The sequence below is a fragment of the Phalacrocorax aristotelis genome, chromosome W (genome assembly GCF_949628215.1).
Source record: "Phalacrocorax aristotelis chromosome W, bGulAri2.1, whole genome shotgun sequence".
NCBI classification, from domain to species: domain Eukaryota; kingdom Metazoa; phylum Chordata; class Aves; order Suliformes; family Phalacrocoracidae; genus Phalacrocorax; species Phalacrocorax aristotelis.
The window spans coordinates 12,315,502-12,340,424 of record NC_134310.1 but is presented as its reverse complement, the minus strand read 5'-3'; the positions used below and the strand labels follow the sequence as shown (position 1 = coordinate 12,340,424).

The following is a 24,923-nucleotide window of genomic DNA, read 5'->3' as shown; positions in this document are numbered from 1 at the left end:
CAAACTTAAAGTCTGAAAGTATCTATATTAAGTATTAAGAAATTTTGTCAAAACCTGTTTCTAGTTATAATGATGACAGATAAATCTATAGATTGTTTAGTCTGGAGAAGAGGAGGCTGAGGGAAGACCTCATCGCTCTCTACAACTACCTGAAAGGAGGTTGTAGTGAGGTGGGGGTTGGTCTCTTCTCACAAGTTACTAGTGACAGGACAAGAGGAAACGTCCTCAGGTTGTGTCAGGGGAGGTTTAGACTGGATATTGGGAAAAATTTCTTTATTGAAAGAGTGGTCAGGCATTGGAATAGGCTGCTGTCATGGTTTTAGCTGGGATAGAGTTAATTTTCTTCACTCTAGCTGGCATAGTGCTGTGCTTTGGACTTAGCATGAAAAAAATGTTGAGATAACACACAGATGTTTTGGGCTGTTGCTGGGTAGTGCTTGCACTAGTCAAGGACATTTCTAGCTTCCCATGCTCTGCTGGGTGCACAAGAAGCCAGGAGGGAAGAGGGCACAGCTAAAGAGAGTGGATTCAAACTGGCTAAAGGCATATTCCATATCATGTAACTTCATGCCCAGTATGTTAACTGGGAGGAGCTGGCCGGGGGAGGGAGGCAGCAATCACGGCTCGGGGACGGGCAGCGTCAGTTGGCGGGTGGTGAGTGGCTGTATTGTTTGTGTTTCTGTGTTTTTTTACTTTTTTTTTCCTTTTCCATTTTATTATATTATCATTATTGCCATTACTATAATAATAATTATTATATCATTATTATTATTATTTTATTGTAATCATTAAACTGTGCTTATCTCAACCCCACAAGTTCTTTTGCTCGTCCAATTCTCTTCCCCATCCCACGGGGTGGGGGGAGTGAGTGAGTGGCTGCGTGTTTAGTTGCCAACTGAGGCTGAACCATGACAGCTCCCCAGAGAGGTGGTGGAGTCACCATCCCTGGAGGTGTTCAAAAAACATGTAGACATGACACTTCAGGACATGGTTTAGGAGGCATGGTGATGTTGGGTTGATGGTTGGACTTGATGATCCTAGATATCTTTTCCAACCACAATGATTCTGTGATTCTATGATAGGAAGATATGTACACTTTGCACTTGAAACAGTAGCAACAGGCCAGCCCAGCAGAGATGATGGCATCATTGATAGTCTTGACAGATATAAGCCACTCTTCCTGCCTAGAAAATACCTAGCAAAGCACTGAAGGAAAGGGAAAAACAGGAGAGTAGTCTGAGATAAAGAAGTATCCATTTAACACATTAACTGGTGTATTACTGCACTGTAAAATGCTGTATTTCTAAATTTGTTCTGGTTTTGACTGGGATAGAATTAATTTTCTTCACTGTAGCTGGTATATTGCTGTGTTTTGGATTTAGTATGAAAATAGTGCTGATGGCACATTGATGTAGCGGGTAAGTGTCCCTAAGTACAACCTATTCTAATCAAGGATTTTTTTCAGCTCCCCATGCTCTGCTAGAGGCACAAAAAGGTGGGAGAGGAGCAGGCACAGCCAAGGCAGCTGATCCAAACTGACCAACGGGATATTCCATACCATATGACATCATGCTCAGCATACAAAGCTGGAGGAAGGGGAGGACGTTTGGAGTGATGGTGTTTGTCTTCCCAAGTAACCGTTATGTGTGATGGAGCCCTGCTTTCCTGGAGATGGCTGAACACCTGCCTGCCCATAGGAAGTAGTGAATTAATTCCTTGTTTTGTTTTGCTTGCACATGCAGCTTCTGCTTCTTTTCATATTATTTTTTTATTATTATTATTACTGTTTTGCTTTACCTATTAAACTGTCTTTATCTCAACCCACGAGTTTTCTCCCTTTTACCCTTCTGATTCTCTCCCCCATCCCACTGGGGGAGAGTGAGCAAGCAGCTGTGTGGGGCTTAGTTACCAGCTGGGTCTAAACCACAGCAAAACTGTACTGGGGTGACCTTGGCCAGCAGCTAAGCACCCACACAGCTGCTCGCTCACTCACCCGTGCCACCCTGTCATGGTTTTGGCTGGGACACAGTAAATTTTCTTCACTGTAGGTGATATAGTTCTCTGTTTTGGATTTAGTATGACGATAATATTGATAACACTGATATTTTAGTTGTTGCTAAATAGTGCTTATACTAGTCAAGGACTTTTCTAGCTTCCAATGTTCTGCCAGGTGCATGAGAATCCGGGAGGGGAGGGTGCACAGCCAAGATAGCTGATCCAAACTCGCCAAGGGGATATTCCATATCATATGACAACACACCCGGTTTATTAACTTGGGGGAGTTGGCCGGGGGAAGCAGCAATCGCATCTCGGGGACGAGCAGTGTTAGTCAGTAGGTGGTCAGTGGTTGCATCACTTGTTGTTTGTTCGGTTCCCCCACCACCCCAGGTTTCGCCTCTCTCTCTCTCTCTTTATTTTCCTTTTCATTATATTATTATTGTTATTACTGTCACCAAAATTGAGAATAAAACTCCTTAACACCAATGTAGTATTAAGAATCAGGCATTCTTTCTTACAGCACCGGATGCACAGGGGATAATTCCCCCTAACATGCATACTGCAAGTCACAATAGAAAAAGCTTATATTGCTCAGTAATATACATATGCATTAGATTTCCTGGAATAGTTATACGTAGTCATTCTATTTCCTGGAACTAATTATATAATACTTGCATCTTAATTACCCGTGCGTTTTAAGTCCCTTAGGAGCCCCTGAAGAGGTATCAGGTGGTCTCCGGTGGTCCCTAGTAGTTTGTTGAAGGGGTATTTTTTGTGTCCTTTCCATGAATGCTGAGTCCTTCTTCCACGTATGGTCATGAGTTGGCCCATCGAGTAATCTTGTCACAGTGTGTTGCAAGGTGTGTTGGTTTCAGCTGGTCTTCTGACTCTTATCTAGATGGAGATGTCCTTAGTTCCTTTTGTCTTGGTTTTGACTGTCACCTGCTGCTGCTAGGTTGTTTGCATCCCTCCAGGGTGTCCCCCATCATGCTTGCTTACAAAGATTAGGTACTTGAGTGCATTCTTGCCTGAGGGCCCTTACAACATTATTATTACTATTACTATTTAATTTTAATTATTAAACTGTTCTTATCTCAACCCATGAGTTTTCTTGTTTTTGCTCTTCCATTTCTCTCCCTTATCCCACTGGGGTGGGGGGAGTGAGCGAGCGGCTGCATGGTGCTCTCTTGCTGACTGGGGCTAAACCACAACACCCCCAGTAGGATGGTGGAGAGAATAAGAAGAGAAAAAGTAACACAACTCATGGGTCAAGATAAAAACAGTTTAGCAACTGGATCAAAAAGGGGGGGATGTCATGGTTTTAGCTGGGATAGAGCTATTTTTCTTCACTGTAGCTGGTATAGTGCTGTGCTTTGGACTTAGTATGAAAATAATGTTGATAACACACTGATGTTTTAGTTGTTGCTGGGTAGTGCTTATACTCGTCAAGGACTTCTCTAGCTTCCCATGCTCTGCCAGGTGCACAATAAGCCGGGAGGGGAGGGGGCACAGCTAAGACAGTGGATTCAAACTGTCCAAAGGGATATTCTGTATCATGTGATGTCATGCCCAGTATCTAAATCAGGGGAAGCTGGCCGGGGGTGGGCAACGATCACAGCTCAGGGACTGGCGGCGTCAGTCGTTGGGTGGTGAACGGTTGTATACCTTGTTGTTTGGGTTTTTTCCCTCCTCCTGAGGTTTCATCTCACTCTCTCTCTATCATTATTTTGTTTTCAATTATATTACTGCTATTATTATTATTGTTATTACTGTTTTAATTATTAAACTGTTCTTTTCTCAACCTGCAAGTTTTCTTACTTTGGCCCTTCCGATTCTCTCCCCCATCCTACAAGGGTGGGTGGAGTGAGCAAGCACCTGTGTGGCATTTAGTTGCTGACTGGGCTAAACCACAACAGGGGAAAAACCCCAATTGATGCATAGGGAATCACTCACCACCTCCCGCCAGCAGATCAATGCCCAGACACTCTCTAAACAACAGCTACCTTGGAAAAACCCCCGACTCCCTTCTTCCTCTACCCCCAGCTTTTATTGGTGACCATGCATTATATGGTATGGAATATCCCTTTGGCCAATTTGGGTCATCTGTCCCAGCTGTGCCCCCTCCCAACTTCTTTCGCAACCCCAACCTACTCCCTGCAGGGGGCAGAGTGAGAAACAGAGAAAGCTTTGATGCTGTGCAAGCACTGTTCAGCAATAGCCAAAACACTGGTGTGTTATGGCTGTTATAGTCACAAATCCAAAGCACAGCATCATAGGAGCAGAGATGTATTAACCACTTTGGCAACACAAATTGGCATAATGGAGACAGGAATATTAACTGCTTGAGTTTGAAAACCACCTCCCATTCTGTACCCACTATTAATTGTAGTCATTCATGGCAGCAGTTAGAGCTCCAAGAGCTAGATGTGTGGTTTAGTCACCTGAACACAATCTTTTGCACCATTACAGCAATATGGTTCACTTGCATTTGCCACTAGTATTGAAAACAATATTTATAAAATTTGAGCTCAGTAAAAATGCTTCCATGCATTAAAAAAAGATTCTAGTACAAATGCAGTGATTTTATTTTACTTATGTTTTTATCTTCCGTATTACTTCCTATGAGGCCTGACCAGATCTCACAAATCTTACTGGAGCAGCTTAAGAATTTATTGGCACTACCTCTGAGGGTGTATTACAACTCTTCTGCTTCACATTACCACTTCTGCAGCAGACCTAGAAGTCCAGAAAATGTGGTGACACCTCAGCAGTTCAGTGCACATTCTCCTGCATTAGTTTAAGCCCATGGTCACTGGAGGTTTGCAGTTTGCCACTGGACTTTGCGTTGAAGGGTAAGAGGTATTCCCCATATCTGAAAGAGAAAGTAATCTTGTGCCAAAAGTTTCTTTTTCAACTATACTTGTGGCAGAAATAACCAGAATACAATTTAGATCAGGTCAGAACAGAAGCAATCTATTACTATAGCTATAGGAGACAACACCGAGCAGCAGAGTGACAGACTCTTCTGATATGAACTCTGCCCAAATGAGGCAGTTACAGAGTTTACATACCTTTAGGTTATACAACCTGTTCACTAACCTGTGTCAGATAAGCAGGATGCAGTAAATAACAAAAGTGATGGGAACTCTTCAGACAGTCCTTCCTTTTACAAATAATCCACTCCTTTGCTAATTAAACCATTCTGTCAAGATTATTAGCTGCAAATGTATCTTAACTGAGTGAGGCCTGCAAAGGCCTATGAGACATTTACTATTTTTCTTCCATATACTGTTCTACTTGCATACTTCAGGAATTTCCAAGTTGGGATAATAGAAATGTCGACCAGGAAGGCAAGAGGGAAAGAAAGCAAGGAAGTCTCTACAATTTGTGTTTGAACACTTGTGTGAGGAGCAGCAATGAGCAGACCTAAACTACTTTTCTCCAATTCCATTAAAAAAATACATCCCAAAGGTGTTTTTATGTGGGACAGGTATCTTACTCGAAAATGCTCCCATTTCTCAATCGACTAGTGGTTGTGACTGTGCACTATCACAAGCACTAGTCAGAGGGACTCCAATTCTCGTTAGAGCTCCCTCTGGGATTTCCCTTTCCCTGGAAATCCCCTTCTGGGGTTCTAGCCCCTTGCTAGATATCCCTTACCCTTGGGCCCTGCTCCACAGGCTTTCGCCTAGCAGAGACTTACCAACCGAGGTACCTCTTGGCCCCAACCCTGCGTAGCTTTTGCCGTGCCTTATGGGCAGGCCTGTGGAACTTTAACCCACTATCCTATCCTATGTGGGAAGCTAACCCCACATATTATTCTACCTAAGTTTCTTCTTAAAAGAATGCCTTGTTTACCTCAATCCAGGGATCTTGCTCAATGTTCTCCGGTCGGGGGATCGGAAGCTCTCCCCGAGAATCCCTCGGTGCCAGCTGGAGGTCCCGCGATCCCGCGGATCTGTCGGGATTCAAAAGCAGAGTCCCATCTGGGGTGGCAAAACTGTTACCGAAAAACGCGGTGTGGGAAACTATAGGCTTGAATCCACATGTGGGTCCCATGATAAGTTGTTTGAGATAGAAAGCGGGCTGGAGGATTATAGGTATGCGATGGAATTAGCTTGACTACAGACCCGGCGTCAGACCCGCTGATGGAAAATTACAGAGATCAGACCCGCTGATGGAAAATTACAGAGAATCTGCAAGTCACCAGGAGGAGGAAGAAAGGCGAGGGATATCTCGGCCTTGAGAGCAAACAAGAAAGGCAGGGATATCTCTCGGCCTTGAGAGCAAACAATAAACAAGAACAAGGAATTTAGGCACGAAGTACAGAAATAGACTGTTTGTTAAGGAGGTGTCGCAATCCGTATTAAGTAATTGTTGAAGCTTGTTTACAAGAGCATATAAAAGCGCTGTGACTTAAAAATAAAGCTGAAGCTTGCTCTATCACTCACACTGAGTTGGCTGCTTGCTTTCCTCGCTCGCCGCAATTGGCGCCCGAACAGGGACCTGAAAAGGACTATTTCTGATACGGCAGCGAGAGACGGAGACGCACTGGCAGACGGCGGCCAGGGGGCAAAAGAGGAGTCGATTTATGCATCATTTCTGATACGTCCCGACCCTCCGGCCTGGATCCAACCTCGGAATTCAAGAGGGGATCCGCCTTCCGCAGTTGAAGCTAACCCGGGAGCGAGAGCCGTACAAACGACGCTGATTTATCCTCACATCGGGCGATGGAGGTCGAGGTAGCTTTTGAATTATTAAAGCGCTTTTTAGAAAAGTGGGGAGTAAGTCAGTTAAAAGACTTGTCAGGGCTAGTTGCAGTGGGCAAAGCGAAAGGGTTTTTTAAAGAACCGGAGTCGATTTTTGAAGTAGAGGAGTGGAGAGCTTATGGTGATTGTTTGTGGGACTTGGTGATAGATGACGATAAGACAGCGAAAAAGCTAATGAAACCTTGGTGGGAAGTGATTAACTGTATGAAAAAATATAAAGCTGAAAAAAGATTAGCAACAGCCGCCTCTGATCGGCTAGACAACTGTGACCCCAATGCTGGAAAGATTGGAATTGGCTTAGGCAATCCCTCGCCTCCCTTCTCGGGGATCCCAGTTACCGTACCTCGAAGGCCCCTTATTCCTCCTCCCCCCCCTCCTCCCCCTCCTGGTAGATCTACATCTGTAGAAACTAGCGGAGAAGGAATAAGCTTGGGTAAGGGAGGTGAAGATATTGAAAATTTATGTGATGTAGTTTCTCCGGTGGAGGAAAATAAGCCGAGCACGCCGTCTAGTCACCGTTCTGTGCCTAGTGTGCGCAGCCAAGTTGACTGGCAGAAAATCGGGTTAGAGGCATTACAAAATGGGGACCTAGAGACCGCCGACTTGTTAGCTCAGGCTTTCCCTGTCATCTATCAACTGGACCCTGCTAACAATCAAAATTTATTAGCACACCATAATCCTCTTGATTGGAAAATCTTGAACCAGCTGAGAAGTACTGTCAGCGAATCGGGTGTACACAGTGAGCCGACCAGACAGATGCTAAATTACATTTGGGGAAGCGGGCTGCTTTGTCCCGAGGATATTAAAAACATTATGAAGTTCATACTGACACAGTCGCAGCAGCTTTTATGGCAGGCTCACTGGCACACCCTATGTGATAGATCGGCAAACACCCAGCGCCAGCAAAACGATCCGCTAGCAGGAGTAATAGTAGAGCAACTTATGGGAATAGGACCCTTCTCGTCCCTAGACATGCAAATGCAGATAGGCCCTGATGTATTGAGAGAATCAATGAAGCTAGCAAGGGACGCCTTACAGCGTGTCAAAACAGCACCAATCACCCCTTCTTACATGTCGATTAAGCAAGGGAGGGAAGAGCCTTTTGCCACATTTGTAGATCGAGTTACAGAAGCGTTAGATTGTACCGACTTACCTGATTTTATGAAGGGCCCATTGCTGCGTCAATGTGTTATGGAAAACTCCAACCAAGCTACTAAAAGTATTTTAATTACACTTCCCCTAGATGCAGGCATTGAGGTGATGCTTGAGCGCATGAGTCGAGTACCTACCGGTCCTCAAGCTATGTTAGTTGAGGCATTGAGGGAAGTTGGGCAGGGAATGGTACAGGTTCAGCAACAAGTTTGTGCCGCTCTCGCCCCATTGGGTCCAGCCAAAAACCCTAACAGTAACCAAAGAGGGCCAGCTAATTTTAGATGCTTTCGCTGCGGAAAAGCGGGACACATGAAGAGACAGTGCAGCGAAGCTAACTTATGGTGCAAACACTGCCAAGCTCAAAGCCACAATACAGCTGCCTGTCGGCGCTCGGGAAACGGGAAGCTGAGCGCCCGGGGTCGCAGCGCGCAGACACCAATAGCGGCTCCAGTGACTTACCAGCACTCCGTCACCACGCCACCAGTCCTGCCGAGCAACTCCAGCCAGCTTCCAATTTGCAACCCGCCACCAGAGGAAGCCTCGGCTTGGACTTGGCAACAGCAGTAGATGTCACCTTGATAGACACTCATCCACAGAAGATCAGGACAGGAATAAAGGGCCCATTGATAATCAATGGGCAAGCGTGTGGAGCATTATTATTTGGACGGTCATCAAGCGGCTTGCAAGGATTGTTTGTTCTGCCTGGAGTTATAGACTGTGATTATGAAGGAGAAATTTGTATTGTGGCACAGACTGCCTTTCCCCCTATATATATACCAAAAGGCAGCAGACTTGCACAACTTGTACCGATACAACAGCTGGCACAGCTGTTAGTATCGAATGGTACCAGCGCTAGAGGAACAGAAGGCTTTGGATCCACTGGGGGGCTTGCTTTCCTGACTCTGTCTCTGAATGAAAGATCCCTCGCCAGTGTAGTGATTACCCATGGTAATGAGAGCCAAAGGCTTTCTGCCTTGCTAGACACAGGAGCTGACATCACCATTGTTGCACGAAACCAGTGGCCTCCTCAATGGCCACTAAGGAATGTGGTCGACGGAGTAGCAGGGGTAGGAGGCACAGCACCAGTTCAACGCAGCCAACAACGAGTTAAAATAACTATTGATGGCCGAGTCGCCTCTTTATACGTCACAGTCATGCCATTGCCAGCAGGAGTCCATGCTTTGATCGGGCGAGATGTGCTGAATCATTTGGGCGTGATACTTACCACTGACTCCCCTGCATCAGCTGGCGCCCCTTTTCGGGTGTGGTCACTGCCGCATGGACTTTCCCAATCCCACTGACATGGCTCACAGAAGAGCCAGTATGGGTCGGGCAGTGGCCGCTCAAACGGGAAAGTCTACAACAAGCCCACATATTAATAAAAGAACAATTAGATCAAGGACATCTCCGACCGTCGACAAGCCCCTGGAACACCCCTATTTTTGTTATCAAGAAAAAGTCAGGGAAATACAGGCTGTTACATGATCTACGGGCAGTAAATCAGCAAATGCAAGCAATGGGAGCTTTACAGCCTGGCCTTCCAAATCCAGCCATGTTACCAGCTGGTTGGCATTTACTAATTATCGACTTAAAGGATTGCTTTTTTACTATAAAGCTGCATCCTCAGGATACCCAGCGATTTGCATTTACGTTACCAGCAATCAACAGAGAGGGTCCTGACTTACGTTTCAAATGGACAGTATTGCCACAAGGCATGAAGAATAGCCCTACTCTGTGTCAACTCTTCGTAGATGCTGCATTAAAAAACGTGAGGCAGCAATGGCCGGACACTGTAATTTACCATTACATGGATGACATCTTGTTTGCGCAAGAACAACCTTTCTCGGCACAGCAAGAATTATATTTACAGCAACAGCTCCAGCTACACAACCTAGTAATAGCAGCAGAGAAGGTTCAACGTTCACCAGTATGGAAATACCTCGGATGGCGCATCAGTGACTCTCAAGTAAGTCCACAGAAACTTACATTACACACAGCAATCAAAACCCTTAATGATGCTCAACGGCTGTTAGGAGACCTACAATGGCTACGGCCAGTAGCCGGAATCACTAATGATGACTTGGAAGTTCTTCGCCCAATGTTAAAGGGCACCGACCCTGCCGCGCCGGTCCGACCGACTGCCGAACAAACCTCTATGATACAATGTCTTAGCTCCGAGATCGTTCAAAGAGCAGTAGACTGGCTGGACCCCGATCTCCCCATCGATCTCACCATACTCCATGGTTCTACTCACATTTTGGGTGCACTTACTCAGTGCAAAAAGAAAAAGGGGGAGAAGATAAGGGTGTTGGAATGGATATTTACAAGCCTACAGCCGAAGACAACGATTCAAGAAAAGACAGAAGATTTGGCGGAGATAATTAAAAAAGGTCGGTCTCGTATCCTTCAAATAATAGGAGCAGAGCCACATACTATCTACCTACCAGTAAAGCGAGAGGATCTGGAGTGGTGGCTGAGGAATTCCCCAGCGCTACAATCAAGCTTATTAACAGAAGCAATAGAAATCAAACTAGAATCAATAAAAGCTCCTGTTCTTAAATGGATCAGCAATAACAGCTGGATGGAAAGGCCGAAACGCAAAGCAGTACCCATAATAGAAGCAGTGACTGTCTATACGGATGCCGGTAAACGTTCCAGGAGAGCAGCAGCGACACGGCATGAAGATGGTCAATGGAAATATCAGTTAATACATGCCGAGCCATGTGACTCTTTACAGACGTTGGAGCTAGCCGCTGTAGTATGGACATTTTCTCGCTGGATGACGAAAGCGTTGAACGTGGTAATTGACTCTCTTTATGTGGCTGGAATTGTTAACCACATCGAAGATGCACGTATAAAAGAAGTACAAAACCCACAGTTATTCGAACTCCTAAGACAGCTTCAATCCACCATTAAACAACGAACATTGCCATATTGTATTATTCACATACGAAGCCATCAGTGGACAGAAGGCTTGGGGGAAGGAAATGATCGCGCTGACAAGCTCGTCGCCATTACGGCGCCAGTGAGTGAATTCGCTAAAGCACGAGAATCTCACCAAACCTTTCACCAGAACGCAAGAGGTTTAAAGAAACAATTTCAAGTCACCATGGAAGAAGCCAGGGGAATCGTACGAGCCTGCCCTACCTGCAGCCATCACGGACCAGGCATAGGGCTAGGAGTTAATCCCAGAGGCCTTCAGGCCAGGGAAATATGGCAAATGGACATTACGCATGTGTCAGAATTTGGGAAACTAAAATATGTTCACGTTACTATCGATACTTATAGCAAGTTTTTATGGGCAACAGCACAGTCAGGGGAAAAGGCCGTCCATGTTATATGTCATTTAACAGTCTGTTTTGCTGTAATGGGAACTCCAACACAGATTAAGACAGACAATGGGTCAGCATACTGTAGTCAGAAGGTTAGGAAATTTTTACAGGCATGGGGGGTACGCCATCTCAAGGGCATTCCACATTCACCCACAGGGCAAGCAATAATTGAGAGGGCGCACCAGACTCTAAAACAATATCTAAACAAATTTCGAGACGTAAAAGATGTACAAGAACAGCTTGCAAAAGTTTTGTTTGTATTAAATCACTTATGCATATTTGCAGAACACGATAACCCTCCTGCGTGGGTGCATGGAAATGACGATAGGAAAGAGTCAAGACAGGCAGTAATGGTGAAGTATCAAGACCCTTCCACTGGTCTATGGCAAGGGCCCATAGAAGTCAAATATTTTGGTCGCGGTTACATGTGTGTGCTTACCCCCACAGGTCCAAGGTGGATACCCAGTAGATGGGTAAAGGCTATGCCTAGTGAACAGAAGAACGAAATCTGCGAAGTGACAGGAGACAGTGAAGACGTATGACTACACCGGTAGAGGTAGCCAGGATACAGATAGAATGTCCCCAATGTAATAAGTGCCGATCCTGGGTACTAAGAGAGTGTCATAGCTGTCAACAGCGCGGGTGGGTAAGAACCCATCGAGCTAGGGGGTGGTGTGACAGTTGCTACTATCACCAATTACAGACACATAAGGTTTTAATCATCACAGGCCGCGAAATAGAGGGTTCTAGATGATATGAATTGCACACCCTTGACTGGATTAGACAAATCAATAGTACTCCCATTAGTCATCGTAAGTATCGTGATAAGAATCACCGAGGGCATGTACATACCGCCCCAGCCAAAACAGAATGTATGGGTTACCCTGGCAAATCTAACAGGCCAAGATTCCATCTGCCTATCATTGTCATCACCAGGAAATCCCTTCTCCACCTGTTTGGTTGGAGTGCCGGTTGATAATTGGACGCTAGTGATACCACAAAATACACCACACTTAGGGAGCCTTTGTGATACTCCCCAGAATTGTGTGAATAATTGGGACGGTTGGGCAGTCCATCGCCCTCAAACTAATCTCAAGCCACAAGAGCTTGAGCTATTGGGTTCTTTGTCAATGGATGCTTGCTTATACTTTAATTATACGGGACGAAACCAGTCTCTTTCTTGGCCTGTGAATGCCACCCTAAGTGTATATAAAAATGCCACTGCTTGGTGTAACTATACCTCTGCAAATATATCACGCTCTAGCAATATGCCTATTGCTCTACCTGCAGGTTTGTTTTTAATTTGTGGAGATCGGGCTTGGCCTGGCATCCCGTCACATATAAAGGGAGGGCCTTGCTCTATAGGTCGCCTAACACTTCTTACCCCTAACACTTCAATGATTTATCAACATCATAGAAAGATGAGAAGCAAAAGGAGCACTCATAAGTTTGAGGACAGCTGTGACTCTACAGCTGAGTTTTGGAATCCGGCAAAGATCATAGCTGCTTCCTTCTTGGCTCCTGGAGTTGGTGTTGCTCAAAGCCTTACGACGTTAAACAAGCTAGGGTGTTGGCTAGCTAAGCAAACAAATGCCACATCAGAAGCATTATCTGACTTATTACTAGATGTAGACTCCGTAAGACACGCTACGTTGCAAAACCGCGCAGCCATAGATTTTTTGCTTTTAGCCCAAGGACATGGGTGTGCTGAATTTGAAGGGATGTGTTGCATGAATCTATCAGATCACTCGGAATCAATACATGCAAGTATTGAGAGCTTAAGAAGGAGGGTCTCAGAACTTAGGGAGGATGATCCATGGCATTGGTTTAACAGCTTGTTTAATGGATGGAGCATTGGCAATTGGATCAAGAGTATTTTGCAGATGGGACTAATGATATTTATACTGTTTATCATTGTATTAATGTGTGTTCCTTGTATATCGCAATGTATGCAACGAATGATGGAAAGAAGTATGAGTGCCGTGTTCCTTTCTCAAGGAACAAAAGAAAAAGGGGGAAATGTGGGAAACTATAGGCTTGAATCCACATGTGGGTCCCATGATAAGTTGTTTGAGATAGAAAGCGGGCTGGAGGATTATAGGTATGCGATGGAATTAGCTTGACTACAGACCCGGCGTCAGACCCGCTGATGGAAAATTACAGAGATCAGACCCGCTGATGGAAAATTACAGAGAATCTGCAAGTCACCAGGAGGAGGAAGAAAGGCGAGGGATATCTCGGCCTTGAGAGCAAACAAGAAAGGCAGGGATATCTCTCGGCCTTGAGAGCAAACAATAAACAAGAACAAGGAATTTAGGCACGAAGTACAGAAATAGACTGTTTGTTAAGGAGGTGTCGCAACCCGTATTAAGTAATTGTTGAAGCTTGTTTACAAGAGCATATAAAAGCGCTGTGACTTAAAAATAAAGCTGAAGCTTGCTCTATCACTCACATTGAGTTGGCTGCTTGCTTTCCTCACTCGCCGCAACGCGGTAAAATCAGAAAAAACTCTTTAACACCAATTTAGTATTAAAGAGCAGGCATTCTTTATTCATGGTGCTGGATGCACGTGGGATCACTCCTCCTAACGTGCATACCTTACGCACCTTTCCCATACAATTTATAGATCAAATATTTACATATTCATACATATTCATTATTGTCCTTTCTACTGACTGGTACAAACTTGCTCGTTCCATATGTAAATTACCGCACAGGCTCAGTTGTCCTCTTCCATTGTTCTCTTTTGAGTAGGTGGTGGTACTTGGATCGGTGGTCCATGAGTCGGTGGTGACGATCTCCCCCTGCCGGAATTACCTTTTACCTACTTGGTTCTTAATCTTGGCAGTCCTGGCCAGTTTTCTCAGTCCACTACACGAAACCACATTTTGTCAATCATTTTCTGACAGAAGCACATTGTCTATTGTTTTGGTCACATTAATGATTACCTAGGGACTAAAATACAGATCAACAGATACACTGATTCGTACACTCCATGTTCCCATAGTATAACAACATCCCTGGTTGATTAATTTCATCACTTTGGTTACATTGCCACAATGTGGCAGCCCAGATGGGTTTGCCTCTGCGCTGCCAGTTGCTCTGCTTCCACTGCTGTTACCACCCCCACAGGGCATTTGTCACCATCCAGGAGTCAGTATAGAGACTGGCCACTTCTCCCGTTCAGCAATGTCTAAGGCCAGCTGGATGGCCTTTACCTCTGCAAACTGGCTCGATTCACCTTCTCCTTCAGCAGTTTCTGTGACTTGTCGTATAGGATGCCATACAGCAGCCTTCCATCTCCGATGCTTTCCCACAAGGCAACAGGACCCATCAGTGAACAGGGCATATTGCTTCTTATTTTCTGGCAGTTTGTTATACAGTGGGGCTTCTTCAGCATGTGTCACCTCCTCCTCTGGTGATAATCCAAAATCTTTGCCTTCTGGCCAGTCCATGATCACTTTCAAGATTCCTGGGTGACTGGGGTTTCCTACCCGAGCCTGCTGGGTGATCAGCGTGACCCATTTACTCCATGTAGCGTCAGTTGCATGGCGTGTAGAGAGGACCTTCCCTTTGAACATCCAGCCCAGCAATGGCAGTCAGGGTGCCAGGAGCAGCTGTGCTTCAGTACCAACCACTTCTGAAGGAGGTCAAATCCCCTCATATGCTGCCAATATCACTTTTTCAGTTGGAGCAAGTCACCTGAGCAAGGCCAGTGGAGAGCCACCAAGATGATCATGGGAGTGGAGCATCTCTCTTATGAGTAAAGACTGAGACCTGGTTTGTTCAGCCCACAGAATAGTAGCCTGAGGGGGTATCTTATCAATATTTATAAATATCTGAAGGGTGGCCAGACTCTTCTCAGTGGTGCCCGATGACGGGGCATTGGGCACAGCTTGGAATAGAGGAAATTCAGCCTAAACATGTGAAAGAACTTTACTGTGAGGGTGACAGAGCAGAGGAACAGTCTGCCCAGAGATGTTGTGGAGTCTCCTTCCCTGGAAACATTGAAAACCTTCCTGGACACAGTCCTGTGAACCCTGCTCTAGGTGTGCCTGCTCAAGGAGGGATGTTGGACAAGATGATCTCCAGAGGTCCCTTCTAACCCATATCATTCTGTGATTCTGTATAGTAAACCTCAAATCTACTGTATCCACTACTCAAAACCCTACGGGTCGATCTTGGGTCTCCCCATGTGCTTTCTGCCAGAGGCTCCAGATAGGGCCATTCTCCCCACCTGTGGTGTAGAGCACACTCTTTTACATCTTGTCCTGCCCAGACTGGGTCAAAGGCTACTGCATGAACTGTCTCCTTTTTAATCTGTTCAAAGGCTTGTCGTTGCTCAGGGCCCCATTTGAAATCATTCTTCTTCCAGGTCACTTGATAGAGAGGGCTTACGATCAGGCTGTAATCTGGAAGATGCATTCTCCAAAAACCCACAATGCCCAAGAAAGCTTGTGTTTCCTTTTTGCTGGTTGGTGGAGACATGGCTGCTATTTTGTTGATCACATCCATTGGAATCTGACGACGTCCATCTTGCCATTTGATTCCTAAGGACTGGATATCCTGTGTGGGTCGCTTGGCTTTACTTTGTTTTATGGCAAAACCAGCTTTCAGAAGGATTTGGACTATTTCCTTCCCTTTCTCAAAAACTTCTTCTGCTGTGTTGCCCCACACGATGGTGTTATCAGTATTTTGGAGGAGTTCCACCCTGTTCCAGTACACTCTGGATCAGTCCATGGCAAATGGTAGGGCTGTGTTTCTAGTCCTGGGGCATTCTGGATACCCCTGGGGACAGTCCAAGTATATTGGACGTCCCTCCAAATGAAAGCAAACTGTGACCTGCACTCTGCTGCCAGAGGGATTGAGAAAAATGCATTAGCGATATCAATTGTGGCATACCACTTGGCTGCCTTGGACTCCAGTTTGTATTGAAGTTCTAGCATGTCTGGTACCACAGCGCTCAGTGGCGGAGTGACTTCGTTCAGGCCACAATAGTCTACCGTTAGTTTTCACTCTCCGTTAGATTTCTGCACTGGCCATATGGACTGTTAAAGGTTGAGAAAGTCTTACTGATTGCTCCTTGCCTCTCCAGTCGATGAATCAGCTTATGATGGTGTGCTGGTTTTGGCTGAGAAAGAGTTAATTCTCTTCACTGTAGTGCCCGTAGCAGTCAGGGACCTTTCCAGCTTCCCATGCTCTGCCACGTGGGCAGGAAGGTGGTTCATTCCCCCTCCCCCCTGCCTCCCTGACCCGGGTTTTGCACCTCTCATCATTTTCCTTTCCACTGCATTTCTGTTGTTGTTGTTTTATTTGAATTATTAAACTGTTCTTATCTCACCCCATGAGCTTTACCCTTCTGTTACTCTCCCCCCATCCCACCAGTGGGGGAGTGAGCAAGTGGCTGTGTGGGGCTGAGCTGCCGGCTAAATCACAACAGATGGGAATCATGGAGTTTCAGTTGGTGCGATATTGCCACCGGTGCACTGCTGTGGTGGCGATCGGCACCTGTTGTTCTTTGACCTTCAGCAACCCCACAACAGAAGGGTCCTTCGAGAGGCCAGGCAAGGTAGACAGCTGTTTAATTTCTTCTGTCTCCAAGGCAGCTACAACAAAAGCCCACTTGTACCCTTTTGGGTCCTTGAAATACCCTCTCCTGAGGTAGTCTATGCCAAGGATGCACGGAGCCTCGGGGCCAGTCACAATGGGGTGCTTTTGCCACTCATTCCCAGTTAGGAACACTTCGGCCTCCAATACATTTAGCTCTTGGGATCCCCCTGTCACTCCAGCAATGCTGATGGGTTCTGCCCCTATGTAGTTTGATGGCGTTAGGTTGCACTGTGTGCCGGTGTCCACTAAAGCTTTATACTCCTGTGGGTCGGATGTGCCAGGCCATCGGATCCACACCGTCCAGTAAGCCTGGTTATTCCTTTCCTCCACCTGGCTGAAGGCAGGGTCCCTCTATTCCTGATCATAGTATTCATCACTCACTTCTTGTAAATATGAATCACAAGTGTCTCTGTTAAGATCAGAAAGAAAATCAGTGCTTCTACTCCTCTATCTGGGGAATTGCTTACTGGAAACTGGAGCAGCAGCTTTCCTGGAGCTTGGTTGACATGGGGCAGGCGGTAGACATTGTCTATCTGGAGTTTTCCAAGGCCTTTGATACGGTCCCCCACAGCCTCCTCTTGGAGAAATTAGTGCATTATGGCCTAGACAAGCCGTCTGTGCAGTGGGTGGGGAACTGGCTGACAGGCTGCACCCAAAGGGTGGTGATAAATAGCTCCTTTTCCAAGTGGCAACCTGTCACTAGTGGAGTCCCCCAGGGATCAATATTGAGCCCAATGTTATCAAACATCTTCATAAGTCATCTGGATAACGGCATCAAGTGTAGCCTGATGAAGTTTGCAGATGACACCAAGTTGAGTGGGGAAGTAGACACTCCAGAAGGGAGAGCTGCTCTGCAGGAAGGTCTGGATAGGCTGGAAGACTGGGCCAGCAAGAACCTTAAGAAGTTCAACAAGGACAAGTGTAAGATCATGCACCTGGGAAAACATAATCTGGGAATGCAGCACAGACTGGGATCCACCTGGCTGGAGAGCAGCTCTGTGCAAAGGGATCTGGGGGTCCTGGTGGACAGGAAGCTCAACATGAGCAAACAGTGTGCTGCTGCAGCCAAGAAGGCCAACAGGATGCTGGGTTGCATCAAAAAGGGCATCACCAGCAGAGAGAAAGAAGTCATCATCCCACTCTACTCAGTGCTTGTCAGGCCACACCTGGAGTACTGTGTACAGTTCTGGTCCCCTCTATACAAAAAGGATGTGGACAGGCTGGAAGGGGTCCAGAGAAGGGCCACCAAGATGATCAAAGGACTGGGAAGCCTGCCATATGAGGATAGGCTGGGAGAACTGAGTTTGTTCAGCCTTGAGAAAAGGAGGCTTAGAGGGAATCTCATCACCATGTACCAGTACTTAAGGGGTAGCTACAAAGAAGATGGAGACTCCCTTTTTACAAGGAGTCACATGGAGAGGACAAGGGGGAATGGACACAAGTTGCTCTTGGGGAGATTCCGATTGGACACCAGAGGGAAATTTTTCACAGTGAGGACAGTTAACCATTGGAATAATCTCCCCAGGGAAGTGGTTGACTCGGCCACATTGGACACCTTCAAGAGTCATCTGGACAGGGTGCTGGGCCATCTTGTTTAGACTGTGCTCTTCCCAGAAAGGTTGGACTAGATGATCCCTGAGGTCCCTTCCAACCTGTGATTCTGTGATTTTGTGATTGAATCCTTCTGTAGGTGAGCCAATATTCTGTTTTGAACTGAAATAACTTTCTCCTTTAAGGCATTTAACATTTCTAAGAATTATGAAACAAAAAAGCAAACTAGGTGGAAAACTTCTAAGAGTGTTTCGAATTAATTTTTACCCAGCATACTTTTATTTGCTGCTGTCCTGCAGAAAATGAATTAAAAGATTCAAAACTATTATTAGTGAACCAGCTTGATCTAATTCAGTATCTCAGCAAATTGAACTGTTACAATCACTGAGTTGATTAGGAGAAATTAAAAGACTGAATGCAAAGGGAAGGGGAAAGATGTAATTTGAATATGTTTCATCATATAATGATTTTTAATAACTTCATAACTTTATAATGGAACCCTATCTGTTTTCCTCCCTGTTACTTCCTTTCCAGAAGGTTATCTAAATCTTTTTGGATGCATTCCCATTTCCTGGATTACAGCATCATTTTGTGTGAGTTAATTTGGTATACTGTGCTGAAGTATGGCTGTTCTGCCAAGGTACATGAAGATACAGTAGAGATGATGTGATTCCCTTCTCATGCAGAATTCCAGCTTTAAGAACTGTCTTTCTATCTTATCTTGAGCTGTATTTCTAATATCAGGAATTGTAATCCTGGAGTTAGTCCAAAACTGTACACTGTACATTATAGATTAAAATAAATCTGTATGCATTTCCTCTTGTAATACTCATTTCCACTTTAAACAAAATTTCAAAATATATGACTAGGAAGTCATGTACTAAGAGGGGCCTTTTGGAAAATGGATTATAATTGTAAAGACACTGACTTTCTCTGAACTTAAAAAAGGTTCCTAAAATGAAAAAAATTTAAATGACAGTTAGACTTGGTCAACCCAGTGTCATAGAAGGTCTATCACTGTGACAGAACTCTACAAGAATATAGCTTGTTGGAAAAAAGTGTCCCTAATTAATACAATCTTCAGGTAATGCTAAAATAAAGGGCCAAATGATCACTGACACAGAAGCAGAACTGTTGATGCTAAAGGGACTTTTGCATATTTGAGGGTCACTTTTAGTTAAGTGTCATGCCCTGGTTAACCATACTTGTCAAGTTTAAGAGGGGTCTCAACAAATCCTATAGTCATTACTACAATTAGACTTGTAAGAGCTGATTAATGAGAGTGATAAAATGGACTTTGCCATCAAATGAACTGAAAATTGGTGGGTTTTAAGGATCGAATTCCAGATCCTCCCTTTTAACCTGTGTCACTATTAATTCTTTTTTTTCTGAAACCAAAGTATGGCATGCAGTTATGGGCTGGGGTAAATTAAATAGGCACTATCCTTGTGCTTAAGGTTCCTGACCTCAGAATGATGAAACCAGAATACTGGTTCATATATTTTATAAAAGTATCATATTAAACTTCATATTTACAAAAAAAATGTGTCAATGAGAATACAGACAGCAAGCACAAGCTGCCTACAGCACATATATCCGATTACTTACAGGTCTAATTCAGCATTTGTGTGGATAGTTTAAAATGCATATGTTGCGTTTGCAGATTTCCTAAAGTCTAATCCTCAAAAGGTAAGTTTTATTCTGACATACCAGCAAAATTAATAAAGATTCTACTTTAGAGCCTAGACATCTTTTAGACACAATGTCTATAGTAACTACATACTGGTCTCAGACTTGCTTTATGTTTTCAAGAATCTGTACAGCTTCTTTTTCATTAAGCCCATATAGCAGACACCCACTATATTGTCACCCATATTCATCTGCTCTTTAATCCTAACTATAAACTCTCAGTTGGCTCCTCATCCATCCCCAGGCAGGGCTCCATGCATTCCAGCTGCTCTCTTGCATAAAGGGCAACTCCCCATCCTCGTTTTCTGAGCCTGTCCTTCCTAAAGAGCCAATATCCCTCCACTGCAACACTCCGGTCATGGAAGCCATCCCTCCATATCTCAATGATCCCTAGAAGACTGTAGCCCTGCAACTGCACGCACATCTCAGACTCCTCATGTTTATTCCTCATACTGTGTGCATTAGTGTATAGGCACTTCAGAGTGGCACCCCAGCGTGCTGATTTCCCAGAAAGGGTTTGGGGGATTTCTCCATGATGTCACTTCCTTGCTTACATGCAAGTGTTGGAGGTGACCCTGCTTAAGCCCTATTTTCTTGATTTTGTGATCCCTTCCTGTCACATCATCCCACGCCCTTTGCCCATTGACCTTGTGCATCATTCCCTCACAGGGCTGCAGGTAATGCTCTCCCTCCCCCATCATTCCTAGTTTAAAATCCTCCTTACCAGATCAGCTATCCCGTTGGTGAAAATAGCTTCACCCTGCTTAGTGAGGTGGATCTCATCTCTCCCAAGCAGATGATGATCTGCAAACAGGGTCTCATGGTCGTAAAACCCAAAACCCTGTTGCCAATACCAGTTCTGTGGCCAATTATTGACATGCATTATCAGTGTCCTCCTCCTCACACCCTTTCTCCTCACTGGCAAGACTGGGGAAAACACCACCTGGGCCCCCATGCCCTTGACTGCTTCCCCCAAAGCTCCGTATTCACTTTTGATACTCTACATGTACTGTTTCTCCGGTTGTGTTGTCAGAGGTGTCCATATGCTCTTCAATACCAGTACACAATCACTTCCAGAAGGCACTTCAGGAAGTTGTTGAGGGCAACAGGTTGTGTGTTTCTCTGCTTACCCCTGCAGATTTACTATGATGAACATTAAATCACAGTTTGCTGTCAAAGACTATGCAGCCAATAAGAGGCTGGAACTTCCATGTTAGGAAAGTGAATTTGATGTGCACAGATGAAAAAGATGAATGAGTTGAAATAACAAGCACTTCAATTTGTTGCTTTATTTGTTCTCACTGTCAAAACCTGTTTCAATAAAATCAAGATTTTTCTGAAAGTTAAACTGCACTGTCTTACTTTATAAATATTTAACTCCTGACAGAAAGTTTAATGAAGGCTAGTGGGATTAAAATAAGAAAATACCCATTATTGGAGTTATTACAGTTAGACCTATTCATGTCAGAGTTCTATGGTCCTATTAGATAGTTTTACCAAAGCTAGCAGGATTAATGGAAAAAAAAAAAAGCCCAAATTTGAGATCATTATTGCAATTAGACTTGTACATGTCAGAATTTCATAGTTTTGTTAGAGAATGATTAATATTTTCATGCTGGAGCAAGGAGTTTATTGTCAACTTTAGGCCATATATCATCAAATCAGAATTTAGCTGTAATGCAATAATATTCCCCTCATTGTTGCAATCAGTTATGCTATAACAGCTCTTATCCTAAAATGTGGAAAGGTCCCATCTTTCCAAAATATGTTAACCAACAAGCATCTTCAACTATGCATGTCAAGTGTAAATGAAGCACTGCAAAATGAAATTCAGAATGCACATACGTAGATATATTTCAATCAATCAGTCCAATCTTCTATAGAAAGAGATAAAGGAAAGGTGGAAGGGGAAAGAAATAATCTTACAGACTGTGTACTAAATTGCTAAATTACATATACCCAGATATGGAAAGGAAAAGAACTCAATTGTATATTTTGTAGTAGATCAATCTAGCAGTATAATCAACTCTAGCATACTATAGAAAAATCAATAAACCTTTGTTTAAAAAATAATGAAATAAAACTGGGTAGATTCCCAGGCTTATTTTGTATCTCCAAACAGGCAGAATGTGATTATAACAGTAAGGTAAATATATATCCAACTCCATTGCTTCTCACCTCCTCTTCCTTTGTAACTTCATATACAGGGTATAGCCAGAGAAAAGCACAGACTTGTACCTGTTATCTTCTTCCCCAGTCACTGGAGAGAATAGTGGGGGATATCAGGAGCTCTTTCAGGCTGCATCAGTATATTTTTTCTAAGACCTGTGAATACTTACATAGAACTGGGAATTTTATCCTGCTTTTGCACCTTTTCTTCTCCCCTTCATTCATGTGCTTCTTGGCAACAGGTAAAAGGTTGACTTGGATGAGTAACATGAAAACGAAGTAACTTCAGCTAAGGTAAAAACACAAGCTAGCAAACCATATAGTAACAGAAACTTGAAAACATGGAAGATTTCTGTCCTGGTTTTGGCTGAATTAGAGTTAATTTTCTTCATAGTAGCTAGTATGGGGCTATGTTTTGGATTTGTGTTGAAAAGAGTGTTGGTAATGGAGAGATGTTTTAGTTGTTGCTAAGTAGTGCTTACACTGGTCAAGGACTTTCTCAGCTTCCCATGCGCTGCCAGGTGCACAAGGAGTTGGGAGGGGACATGGCTGGGACAGCTGACTCCAGCTGACCTACACTGACCAAAGGGATATTCCATACCATATGATGTCATGCTCAGCAGTAAAAGCTGGGGGAAGAAGGAAGGGAGGATGTTTGGAGTGATGGTGTTTCTCTTCCCAAGTAACCATTATGCGTGATGGAGCCCTGCTTTCCTGGAGATGGCTGAACACCTGCCTGCCCATGGGAAGTAGCAAATGAATTCTTTGTTTTGCTTTGCTTGCGTGCATGGCTTTTGCTTTCCCTATTAAACTGTCTTTATCTCAAACCATGAGTTTTCTCACTTTTACTCTTCTGATTCTCTCCCCCATCTCACTGGAGGGGGAGTGAGCGAGCAGCTGTGTGGTGCTTGGTTGCTGACTGGTGCTAAACCATGACAGTCCTTTTTGGTGCCCAAAGTGGGGTTCAGAGGATTTGAGATAATGACAGATTTGATTGGAATGAGCTAGATTGAATTTATAGCTGTTATTGCTATTTATCTATTAATCAGCTGGCATCTGTGCTTGCCATGGGGCTTGCTTACCTTACTGTCTATTAAAGTCTAGTGCTCATTAGTGGATTCTTTTTACTTTTGATACTTGCTGTACTGTTTATCATCTTACTCTGCTGTGCTTGGGAACATTTTGATAACAGCAGGCGCCTGGGCTGGCAGATGGCCAGGACATCGCTGCTGTTTCTGTGCTGCTGTACTGGAGAGGCTGGAACTCCAGTGTGAACTCGAGTCAAAGGGACTGTGACCTGGGGATGAGTCCATGTGGGAGCAGGACACCCTGAATTGTCTGTGACTGTGGATAAGCCCATGCCAGAGCAGGTATATCTCAAAGCATCTGTGGCCATGGTTATGTCTGTGCTGCAGCAGGTCTACCTCTGAGGCAACTGTGGCCCAAGGATATATTCATCTTGGAGAAGGTACACCTCAAAGTGTCTGTGACTGTAGATAAGTCCGTGCTGCAGCAGGTACACCTTGAATCATCAGTAGCTGTGCATGAGGTCATGCTGGAGCACCTCAAAGTGTGTGGCCATGGATAAGCCCACAACAGAGCAGGTTTACTTCTGGAGGGACTGCAGCCATGGGCAAGGCCATGTTGGAGGAGGTTCACTTCTGAAGGGACTGTGGCTGTGGGTAAAGGCCACGCTGGAGCACATATATCTCTGAAGGCATTGTGGCCCATGGAGAGGGCCACTCTAGAACAGGTGCACCTCAAAGCATCTGTGGCTGTGGATAAGTCTATGCTGCAGCAGGTGGTTCTCTGGAAAGACTGTGGCTCATAGATTAGGCTCCACTTGGAGCAGGTACTTCCCTAAGGGACTGCAGTCTATAGATAAGTCCAAACCAGAGCAAGGGCAAGGGGAGGAGGCCATTGCAATTTTAAACCCTATGGTCTGGTCCAAAGGGACCAGGGGTGGAGATTGTAATGGTTCTACCTTTAAATTGTTGTAATCTGTGATTTGAGCTGCATGTTATGGGAATTACTATAGCAGGAACCACCTGAACCAGTGGAGGACAAGCCTTACAAGAAGCAGTGCAAGTGCAGCAGTGACCCGAACTGAGCTGGCTTTGGTGCCCAGTAACTCCACGCAACACACCACCTCTCCTGCCCTGAATGACTACCATACCAGATGGAGCCCAAAGTCACAGACTGAATGAACTCAGTAGACATTTTGTGGACATTTGTGGACATTTTAAAGACATTTTACAGGGGTGGTCCATAGACTAAGGGAATGATATCTGTGTGTTTTATCAAAGGATGGGAAGAGGGGGGGTGGTTAATGAGGTTGTATTGGATAGTGTGGTACCTGAGCATGACACAAATGGGATGGAATAAGGGGTGGATACTGTCCTGGTTTTGTCTGGGATAGAGTTAAATTTCTTCATAGTAGCTAGTATGGGGCTATGTTTTGGATTTGTGCTGAAAAGAGTGTTGATAATGGAGAGATGTTTTAGTTGTTGCTAAGTAGTGCTTACACTAGTGAAGGTCTTTCTCAGCTTCCCAGGTGCACAAGGAGTTGGGAGGGGACATGGCTGGGACAGCTGACTCCAGCTGACCAAAGGGATATTCCATACCATATGATGTCATGCTCAGCATATAAAGC

The 24,923-nt window shown here is 44.7% G+C and overlaps 2 long non-coding RNA genes across 2 annotated transcripts; both read left to right on the top strand.

Annotated features, from left to right (window-relative positions):
- The first annotated feature begins 1,619 nt into the window (after window positions 1–1,619).
- Window positions 1,620–24,584, top strand: LOC142049263 (uncharacterized). The gene is made up of 3 exons (XR_012657652.1): window positions 1,620–1,703; window positions 23,463–23,640; window positions 24,309–24,584. It is a non-coding gene; the product is annotated as an uncharacterized LOC142049263 (long non-coding RNA).
- Window positions 6,028–13,702, top strand: LOC142049264 (uncharacterized). The gene is made up of 2 exons (XR_012657653.1): window positions 6,028–6,740; window positions 11,699–13,702. It is a non-coding gene; the product is annotated as an uncharacterized LOC142049264 (long non-coding RNA).
- Window positions 24,585–24,923: the final 339 nt, after the last annotated feature.